This window comes from Ovis aries, chromosome 20, assembly GCF_016772045.2.
Source record: "Ovis aries strain OAR_USU_Benz2616 breed Rambouillet chromosome 20, ARS-UI_Ramb_v3.0, whole genome shotgun sequence".
Taxonomy (NCBI): domain Eukaryota; kingdom Metazoa; phylum Chordata; class Mammalia; order Artiodactyla; family Bovidae; genus Ovis; species Ovis aries.
Window position 1 is genome coordinate 14,255,475 of NC_056073.1, and position 10,354 is coordinate 14,265,828.

Below are 10,354 nucleotides of genomic sequence, written 5' to 3' on the forward strand. Positions count from 1 at the left end.
GAAGAAAGTCTTCCCGACCCCCAGGGAAGGCTCCCGAAGGAGGTCACGTTTACCCTCCGTACGTCAGAGTTCAAAGGTGGAGACAGGGTGGTCTGGGAACAGCCGAGGAGCTTAGGATGGGCTGGCAGTGGACAGACCAGACACCCAGGTGGGGCGGGGTCCTCGTGGGCCTGTGGGTGGCACCGTGTGGATTTTATCCTAAGTGTTCATCCAAAGATTTTTGGCAAAGGCAGGGTAACTTCCCCAGAGAGGAATGGCATGCCCTCCCCTGAAACCTGGACTCTCCCAGGAAGGAGCTGCGGGGGTCCGAGCCCTTAGACCCTCCTCCCTGGAGCCTGGCTGAGGCTGGCGCCCAGGGCCTTGCAAGTCCAGCCCAGCCCTGACCGTGCTCTACGTGGGCTTGGCCTGCATGTGCTGCCGTGATTATATACCTTCAAGTCATTCGGGAAACCTTCGGTTCAGCTTCTCCGGTCATGGCTCAGGTTTTGTGATAACACGTGAGAGTCCAGGAGTACGTGAATCTTGAAAGGAGAAATCGCTGGGTCATACTGAGAAACTCACAGAGCTCCCTGCCCCACGAGAGGCTGGGGGTGAAGCCAGAACTAGGTCCTGTGAAGGTCCCAGCCCTGACTCTGCTCAGTCAGGGTCTCAGGCTCTCAGACAAGGCATGCGTGTTCCTCTTTCCCTCCCAAGAACCTCTACAGGAAAATATACATAGGCAGGCACGGAGCCTGGGCCACACACAACATGACTCACAACCAAGGAAAAATGCCACCTTCCCTGCTCTGTACGTAGGGACTCCTGACTTCCTGCAAACAAATGAACTTGACTTTAACTCCATTACCAGCGCTCATCTGTCCCATCTCCACCTGCCTCGCACAGGACATGGGCTCATTCATTAGGAATGGTGGGTGCACTTTGCTGAGTCCTCTGGAGGGATCTGCTATGCAGTGTGTAGTGAGAGTTCACCCAGGAAAAGGTCAGAGCCAAACGGTAAAGTGGCTCCTCTCCACCCCTGCCTGCCCCCCAGGGGGCAGCTCTGTGCCCTTGGCCCCTCCACTCACCGACCCTGTAGTGAGCTCAAGGCCACAGCAGCATCTTCCTGGGCTGTGCCCAATTTGTCTGTAGCCCTTCTGGGTTTACAGGAGGGAGAAGAGGGAGTCTCAGAGAAAGAGCTCAAGTTAGATTGTCTAGGGCAGTGACTCTCAACCTTTAGGTACATCAGAGTCCCCTGGAGGGCTGGGAAACTCAAGGTAGCTGTGCCCCACCCCAGAGCTGCTGCTGCTTTTTTTACATTTTTACTGGAGTATAGCTGATTTGCAATGTTGCGTTTAGTTTCAGGTGTACAGCAAAGTGAGTCAGTTAAGCCTAAACATATAGCCACACTTTTTCAGATTCTTCTCCCATATAGAGTATTGAGTAGAGTTACCTGTGCTACACAGTAGGTCCTTATTAGTCATTTATTTTATATACAGTAGTGTGTATATCAATTCCAATCTCCCAATTTATCACCCCCCCGCCACGACTGTCCCACCTGGTAAATGCAGCCATGGAATTAAAAGACACCTACTCCTTGGAAGGAAAGTTATGACCAACCTGGATGGCATATTAAAAAGCAGAGACATTACTTTGTCAACAACAGTCTGTCTAGTCAAGGCTATGGTTTTTCCAGTGGTCATGCATGAATGTGAGTGTTGGACCATAAAGAAAACTAAGTGCCGAAGAATTGATGCTTTTGAACTGTGGTGTTGGAGAAGATTCTTGAGAGTCCATTGGACTGCAAGGATATCCAAACAGTCCATCCTAAAAGAGATCAGTCCTGGGTGTTCATTGGAAGGACTGATGTTGAAGCTGAAACTCCAATTTCAAACTTCAATTGATGTTGAAGCTGAAATATTTCGGCCACCTGATGCAAAGAGCTGACTCATTTGAAAAGACCCTAATGCTGGGAAAGATTGAGGGTAGGAGGAGAAGGGGATGACAGAGGATGAGATGGTTGGATGGCATCATCGACTCAGTGAACATGAGTTTGGGTAGGCTCCGGGAGTTGGTGATGGACAGGAACGCCTGGTGTGCTCCAGTTCATGGGATCGCAAAGAGTAGGACACGACTGAGTGACTGAACTGAACTGAAACACGTTTGTTTTCTACATCTGTGACTCTATTTCTATTTTGTAGATAAGTTCATTTATACCATTTTTTTAGATTCCACACAGAAACGCTATCATAGGCTATTTGTCTAGAGAAGGTCTGGATGGGCCTCAGACTCTCCTTTCTAACAAGCTTCCACGTGATGCTGCTGCTGCTGGCTGGAGGCCCACACATGGAGAATCACTGGTCTAGCTCCTTACCGGGCACCTTCCTCACAGGCAATGCTGGAAACACTACATCTGCATCTTCCTCTTAGATGCCTTTTTTCCAGTCACCACTCTCTACCGTTTCCTTTTCTTTCCTCTCTGATCTCTTCCCAGACTGTTAGTCCCTAGAGAGCAGGATCTGTGTCTTAATTACCTGTGGATCTCCAGAAAAATCTTAGCAGTACTCAAGCTGCTTGGAGAGCAGTGGGTCTCTCTCCCCCAACAAGTGGCGTGGAGGAAGAAGTGGCGTGGAGGAAGAAGTGGCGTGGAGGAGTGGGTCCCAAGAGGCACTCTATATACTGTTACATTGTTTGCAGTTTTAAAAGGAGAATGATTCGTGTGTTTCTATGTGATTAAAAAATTATGTCAAGAGAATGAAAATACAAGTCATAGACTGGGAGAAAATAATTATAAAAGACATCTGATAAAAAATAAAACTGCTTCCAACATGAACAAAGAACTCTAAAAACTCAAAAATTAGCAAAGAACCCAACTAAAAATTGGGCCAAAGACCTTAACAGATGCCTCATCAAAAAAGATATTCAGATGGCAAATAAGTATATAAAAACATGTTCCACCTCATCCTCCTACACTGTTGATGGGATATAAGTTGGGGCAGCCACTATGGAAGACAGTATGGAGGTACCTCAGAAGACTAAAAATAGAATTACCATATGATCCAGTAATCCCCTTCCTGGGAATATACTCAGACAAAACTCCAATTCAAAAAGATACACACACCCCTAAGTTCATAGAGACACTATTCACAATAGCCAAGAGATGGAAACAGCCTAAATGTCCATCAGCAAATGAATGGATACGGAAGACACGGTAGACACATGCAGTGGACTATTACTCAGCAGTGAAAAGAACAGAATAATGCCATCTGCAGCAACAAGGATGCAGTTAGAGATGATCGCATCAAGTGAAGAAAGTCAGAAAGACAAATACCATATGCCCCTTACATGTGGAATCTAAAATGCAGCACAAGTGAACCGATCTATAATCCAGAAACAGACTCACAGAAACAGAGAACAGACGGCTGGTGGCCAAGGTTGGGGAGGAGATGGATGGATTGCGAGTCTGGGGTTGAAGATGCGAACTGTTACATTTAGAATGGACAAACAACACGGTCCTAATTCATAGCATAGTATATTCAATAGCCCGTGATAACCCATAATGAAAAAGAGTATTAAAAAAGAACATGTATACATGTATTACTGAGTCACTTTGCTGTACAGCAGAGATTGGTACACTGTAAGTCAACTATACTTCAATAAAAAATAAATACGCTCCACCTCATACCGTCAGGAAAATGCAAATTAAAACAGCAAGAAACTACTACTGCACATGTATTTGAATGGTCAAAATCTGGAACACTGACACCACCAAATTCAGGCACGGATGTGGAGAAACAGAAACTCTCGTTCATTGCTGGTGGGGGTGCAAAATGGTACAGTCTCTTTGAAAAGCAGATTGGTAGTTTCTTGCAAAACTAAACATACTCCAATCATACAATCCAGCAATCATGCTCCTTGGTATTTACTCACAGGAACTGAAAACTTATGTCCACATAAAAGTCTGCACATGAATGTTTATAGCAGCTTTACTCGTAATTGATGCCCTTCAGTAGGTGAATGGATAAGTAAACGGGTACATCTAGACAAGGAAATACTATTCAGTGCTAAAAAGATATGAGCTATCAAGCCATGAAAAGGAGGAAACTTAGATGCATATTATTAAGTGAAAGAAGGCAATCTGAAAAAGCTACCTACTGTATGTTTCCAACTTTATGACATTCTGGAAAAGGCAAAACTATGGAGACAATAAAAAGATCAGTGGTTTCCAGGGGCTAGAGAGGAGGGAAGGGATGAACAGGTGGAGCACAGAGGATTTTTAGGGCAGCGAAAATGTTCTGTATGCTACTGTAACGATGGATACATGCCATTATATCAGACATTTGTCCAAATCCATAGAATGTGCAACACAAAGAGTGAGCCCCAAGGCCAACTATGGACTTTAGGTGATAACAATGTGTCAGTAAAAGTTCATCAGCTGCAACAAAGGCACCTCTCTGGTGGGTGATCTTGATAATGGGGAGGCTCTGCACACGTGGGAGTATGTGATAAATCTCTGAACCTTCCCTTCAGCTGTGCTGTGAACCTAAAACTGTTCTCAAAAAAGTTAAAAAAATTAAAAAAAGAAAGAAAGAAAGAACGGATAAAGGACCAACTCTTTGACTAAAGCATCCTCTCTAAAGATACTAACTCTGCTATCCCACACCCCCGCTGAGTCCTAAAATGTATCTAGCTAATAGCATTACTAAGCGCCAGGTGCTGCTGAAAGACTTTTAAATACACAGACTTATTTAGTCCTCAGAACAACCACATGAAGTGGGTACTTTTTATTAGCCCTGTTCCACCATGTGGGGAAACTAAGGCACAGGGATGTCAGTTACCTTATTCAAGGTCACCTGTTTAATTAGCAGTGGGGCTGACACTCACTCCCTGCTGGACTAATTCTGGGATGTGTCCTGACCTCTAGGAGGGCTGTACCACTTAAGTTATGGATACCCTGAGGATGGTCAAAAGATGGAGTCATATTTATTCACATCTAACCCACTTTCTTCTAAAGAAGATTTGAGGGAACTGCTACCTGATTTTGTTATCCAGAGCATACATTGCATAGAAAAGCTATCTTTAATTAAATTTCTGCTAGAAACACAATACAGAAACATAAGCTTAAGCACAATGGCTTACCGCCCCTACCCCCTCCAAAAAAAAAAAAACCACGTCATCAAAGTAGATGTGACCTATGGCCTCTGAGAGTCCCTGTTCATAGTGGTCTCTCACTGGCTACTGGCAGGCAAGCAGCAGTAGGTGCCAGAAGGAGTGGAAACGTTTATGGGGAGGGGGTAACTTTTAAATACAGAACATTCTCTACCTTAACTTCATTTCCTCCATGCATGGGGAAAAGAGCTGTATGATTCGACTGGAGTGGAGGAACCCTTGGCCCCTCTCAGAGCCCCCAAGTTCTCAGTGGAGCCTGAAGCTGATAGACTGGAGGTCCTTAACAGGAGCTCTTCCTCTGAGCAGCTCAGGCCCCATCCAGCCTGAGTCAGGTCTTCTGCAGTGAGAGAGGGGAGGAGCCTGGCCTGGCTCTCTCTTTTCTCTACAAATGCCCTCCAGGTGATCCCACTGTGCGGCTGGGGCTGAGAACCACCAGGAAGGCTCCCTGCAATTTTAAAGTTCAGATTCTCACTCTAAAATCCTTCGGTTTTTTAGAAGTACTGTGTGTTCTTATCCTCTCCCACAGCACCCAAGTCCTTGCCCTGCCTTTCCGGGGGGCGGTGCTGGGTTGGTTTGGAATTTAATCACCTCCTTGGAACCAGCGCCCAGCTCCCCAGAGGGCTGCTTGTTCACCTCCGGTAAGGCCAGTGGGTTTATTTATGGTTTCTGATTTTATTTATTTCCCCGCCTCAGAGCTGTTCTTCTGCATACAGAGAACCTGGGCTGTCTGCTGCCTGCCGGCCCAGGGCCGCCGTGAGCCAGGCCAGGATGGATGGCAGAGTTAGTCCAGCCCATCGGCTGAGAAGCTGGTCGCCTTCTTGGGGTGATTTATGCCATGCAGCAAGGTCCTGCCTGCGCCCAAACGTCTCCCCCACGAGCTTTCCCAGCACAGGGCTTTGGGGGAGGGGGGTGCCTAGAAAATTCTGTTTTAATTCAGAGGGCTCGGCTCTGCCTATTTATTCTTTCCCTTGAGCACCAGCACAGGTGGGCGGCAGCCGGATCTTGTTTTAACGCATGTTTACCCCCCTCCCCCATCTTCCACGGCCAAAGACCAGTCTAGAGGGGTGGGGCGGGGAAAGTCTGCGTTGGAGGCGACAAAGAGGGGACAGGCCCATCATTTGTACCTGATTTCTATTTTTCCTGCATTATATACCTCACTTGACACTCACTCCTGCCCACCCCCTCCCACCACCCTAACCAGGGTTCTGCCAAGTAGTTGGTATATCAGGCAGAATCTAAATAGGAAATCAGAAATCAATTCAAGTACACAGTGGAGGGAATGTAATGCTGGGGCTTCGTCACAGAGTCACTGGAGGAGTCAAAAAGGGCAGGAAAGCAACTTAGAAATCGTTGTGGTTGTTTAGTTGCTCAGCCGTGGGGGACTCTTGCCACCCCATGCACTGCAGCCCGCCAGGCTCCTCTGTCCATGGAATTCTCCAGGCAAGAATACTGGAGTGGGTTGCCGTGCCCTCCTCCAGGGGATCTTCCCAATCCAGGGGTCAAACCTATATCTCTTATTTCTCCTGCATTGGCAGGTGTATCCTTTACCATCGAGCCACCTGGGAAGCCCAACTTAGAAATTAGCAGCATTCAGGAGCCATGGTCAGCTCTGAGGCGGGGAGGGATGAGTGGGGGGAGAAAGGAGAGGGTGCGTGTTGGCAGAGCCTGGAAGCTGGAGCCACCAGGACAGCTGGGACGAGAGCGAGGCCACGGCTAGAGCCAGAGCTAGGCTGGAGCTGACCCCTGGCAGGGAGAGAGGGGCCCAGACCCTGCGGCATCTTTCCAGACCCTGTGCTCCCAGCCTGGGACATGAAACCCCGCTGACAGGGAGTCTGAAGAAGGCAGATGGAAAACCGGGGCAAGGACTGAGGCTAACTGGCCCAAGACCAACCCAACGGGATCGCCAGACCACCCTGCACCTGCTGCCGGGCCACTGAGCCAAAACCCCACGGCTAGCTGGGGTTGGACCTAGGCCTCTGTTGAGCGCCGCAAGGCTGGGACCCCCCATCGCGGGCCTTTCCCTGGACCGGACATAGCAGGCCTCTGGCCCTGGCCCGCTTCTTTAGAACCAAGAACTGCCTTGAAGGCAGACAGTGGAGGAGAAAGGGTTGACTGTGGTGATGGAGGACTCACCGAGCTTCTCGTTCTAGGCTCTGGCCACGTAACTCCCTGCAGGAGAGTCACGGCCATCCGCTCACCAAGCCGTCTCCTCCTCTGAGCCCCGGGCGAGGCGGCATCTCCCAGCCTCCCCTGCGCCCAAGCAGGGCCCACGTGACCAGAACCAGCCAAGGGCGCGTGAGCAGGAGCCGCCCGCGTCTCTTCCAATCCAAGGCGTTTGGAAGCCGGTGTGACGTTCTGCGCTCTCGTTTCTCTGCCGCAGTCACCCGGAAGCTGGGGAGTATTGAACACGACGCCGCAAGACAGAAGCAGCCTTGATTCCCGTCCAGAGGATCACACAATCTATAGTGGAATGTGTGTGTGAGAAAAATCTTTATTGCATTAAGATACTGCGATTTGTGAGTACTGAGAACATGCTGGATAATACAGGGAACTCTACTTACGCAAAGCTCTGTGGTGACCCCCACCGGGAAGGAAGTCCCAAAGGGAGGGAATATGTGTATATGTATGGCTGATTCATTTTGCTGTACAGTCGAAACTAACTCAACTGGACTCCAATAAAAATTAATTTTAAAAAAGATACTGAGATTTTGAAGGGTTTTCATATTTTTTTTAACCACGGCATACTTGACGTCACCTCAATATAGTCGCTGTATGCTATAATAGGTCCTCCCGCCGTATCAGCTCCCCTCTTATGCGCTTCTGTATCCACCAGGGCGGCCCTGGTTGCATTTCTGTGGTCCTTGCCGAGACTGTGATCTCCACGGAGGCCAGGAACTGCTTCAGTACCATGAAATTATCCCTAAGCTAGCAGAGTGGCTGACACCAAGGGGGAAAGTAGCTGTTGACTAAATCGATGAGTGAATAAAAAAATAAATAAAAGCAAGACCGGAACTAGAACTTGGCATTTACCGGAGCACTAGAAGGAAAACACTCAATCCAAGGAAGGCAGAATGTAGCTCAGGAGAAGCTTGATGGATTAGAAAAATGATCCACTTAGGACAGGTGAAATACAAGGCAAGGCTTTCAGAAGTTAAGCACAAACCCCCCTGGTCCAGAAGGAGGCGAGGAGAAGACCTAAGGGGACCCAGCGTCGTAGGGACCGTAAGCCTGATAATATTCTCAGGGAGGGGCCAGCCTCCACCACTGGGACAGGGCCCAGGAGGGAGGAAGCCGCACATGCAAGACGTGGTGCGATCATCCCACTGCACTTGGCCTTCTCCCGGCGTCTTATTTTAGCTGTCACATTTAAGAAGGATTTGGAGATTTTGGAGGGGAGCCAGAGCCAATAGGAGAAATGATGAAAAGTTGGGAAAAAAAATAGAACTTGTAGAAAAAGCCGAGGGGGTGGGTGGGAGTTAAACGGGGCTGGGGGAGGCAGGCAGGGGCTAATGAGCACCTCTGTAACTCAGAGAGACAGAATGAGGGGATCTGGGTTCCTATAGCAGCAAGAAGGACCCAAGTTAGACTCCAGACAGTGAACCTCTGTTTAAAGGGAGTGACAGGCTGAAGGAGGCGGTTGGGCCTCTGGTGACGTCAGCACCTGCCTTGGCTGTCCCTCTTCTCAGGACACCTCAGTGGGCCCCTCCCTGGTCCCATAAAGGGCTGGGCATAAAGGGCGACTGGGAAATGTGAGGCCCTAGAGGTGTCGGAAGAAGAAAGAGGTCTGATAATGCCACCGGTGGGTGTCACATGACAAGAAAGGAGAAGACCCTGACCAGTGTCTGCCTGCTCTGGTTTATGTGAGTCTGGGGCAAGGGGTTGGACAAGATGACTTCTGTGGGTTTGGAAACTCCTCACATGACCTGAAGACAAGCATTGTGTGAGTAATTTGATGTTTGACACGTTCCCCCTCAGTTTTATCCTGTATGGTTATATCCCTAGGAAATGTCTTAACGTCTGCTGGAGCAGATGACACGTTCTAACTGTAGCCCTGGGACAGGCTTTGGAGAAGGGGTCATGGAGAACTAAGGAAGGCTCATGGATCCCTGGATGTCAGGACTGGAAGGGTGCTGGGTAGAGCCGGGGGCCATCAAATATGATTTCCCTGCAAGAGAAAATGGATCCAGTCCCCCTAGCTGAAGGACATCTGTTCTTCACTGGCCTACGTCAAGGTCTGGGCAGGAGACGCGAAATCCCTGGACCAGAGATACACCTCAACTGTAGGATCTTTGCTCCACTCTGGGCACTGCCCTGAGGCACGGCCAGGTGGCTGGCCTCTTTCTTTCTCTCCACAAGGGGGCAGTCTCTGGGCTTCCTATTGATTATCTGGTGATTTTAAGCCAAACCACGGCACCTACTTGGGTCTGCTAAGTCGCTTCAGTCGTGTCCGACTCTGTGTGACCCCATAGACGGCAGCCCACCAGCCTCCCCCGTCCCTGGGATTCTCCAGGCCAGAACACTGGAGCTGGTTGCCATTTCCTTCTGCAACGCATGAAAGTGAAAAGTGAAAGTGAAGTCGCTCAGTCATGTCCAACTCTCAGCAACCCCATGGACTGCAGCCCACCAGGCTCCTCCATCCATGGGATTTTCCAGGCAAGAGTACTGGAGTGGGGTGCCATTGCTTTCTCCCTACTTGGGTCTATGGAGACCCAAAAGGCTGATATAGCACACTCCCACCAGCTGACCTGCATCTAGGGACAGTTGTTGGTCTTATCGGTCTCCTCAATCCCACCTGACCCCTACCCTCTTTCTCCCACCTGAATGCTGCAGCCACCCCTGCACCTGGCCACTAGAGGGCAGCACGCCATCACCACCACCCTAGAAATCCCACCCTCTCCTTTCCCCCCTTCCTTATAGCACAGGAGGGTTCATATTGGCACACTTAGGAAATCGCAGGGTAATCTAAGGAGCTTAAATCAAAAGGTGTAAAAAGCTGAAAGATAGACAAAAATGCGTGCCCGGCACTGTGCCAGATGCCAGGGATTAAAAAGTGAATGAGACCCACACTTGCCCAATTCTCAGTCCTAAATGGAAAACAAGGCAACAAGTAATTCCTATGCAGAGCGGTGAGCCTAGAGAGTTAGAGAAATGTGCCCATTGAAACAACACACGAGAGGGACCACCACTCCCCAACTGTGGCAGGGGGCTC

At 49.2% G+C, this 10,354-nt stretch overlaps 1 long non-coding RNA gene across 2 annotated transcripts in view; it reads right to left on the minus strand.

Annotated features, from left to right (window-relative positions):
• LOC114109667 (uncharacterized) overlaps nt 1–7,361 on the minus strand; it is a 29,018-nt gene extending 21,657 nt beyond the window's left edge. Inside the window, exons 1-2 of one of the 2 annotated variants that reach the window (XR_006057230.2) lie at nt 7,279–7,361; nt 432–521 (exon numbers count right to left, since the gene is read on the minus strand). This is a non-coding gene — a long non-coding RNA (uncharacterized LOC114109667). The remainder of the gene's footprint in view (nt 1–431; nt 522–7,278) is intronic. The other variant, XR_006057229.2, reaches the window with a different exon arrangement.
• Nucleotides 7,362–10,354: the final 2,993 nt, after the last annotated feature.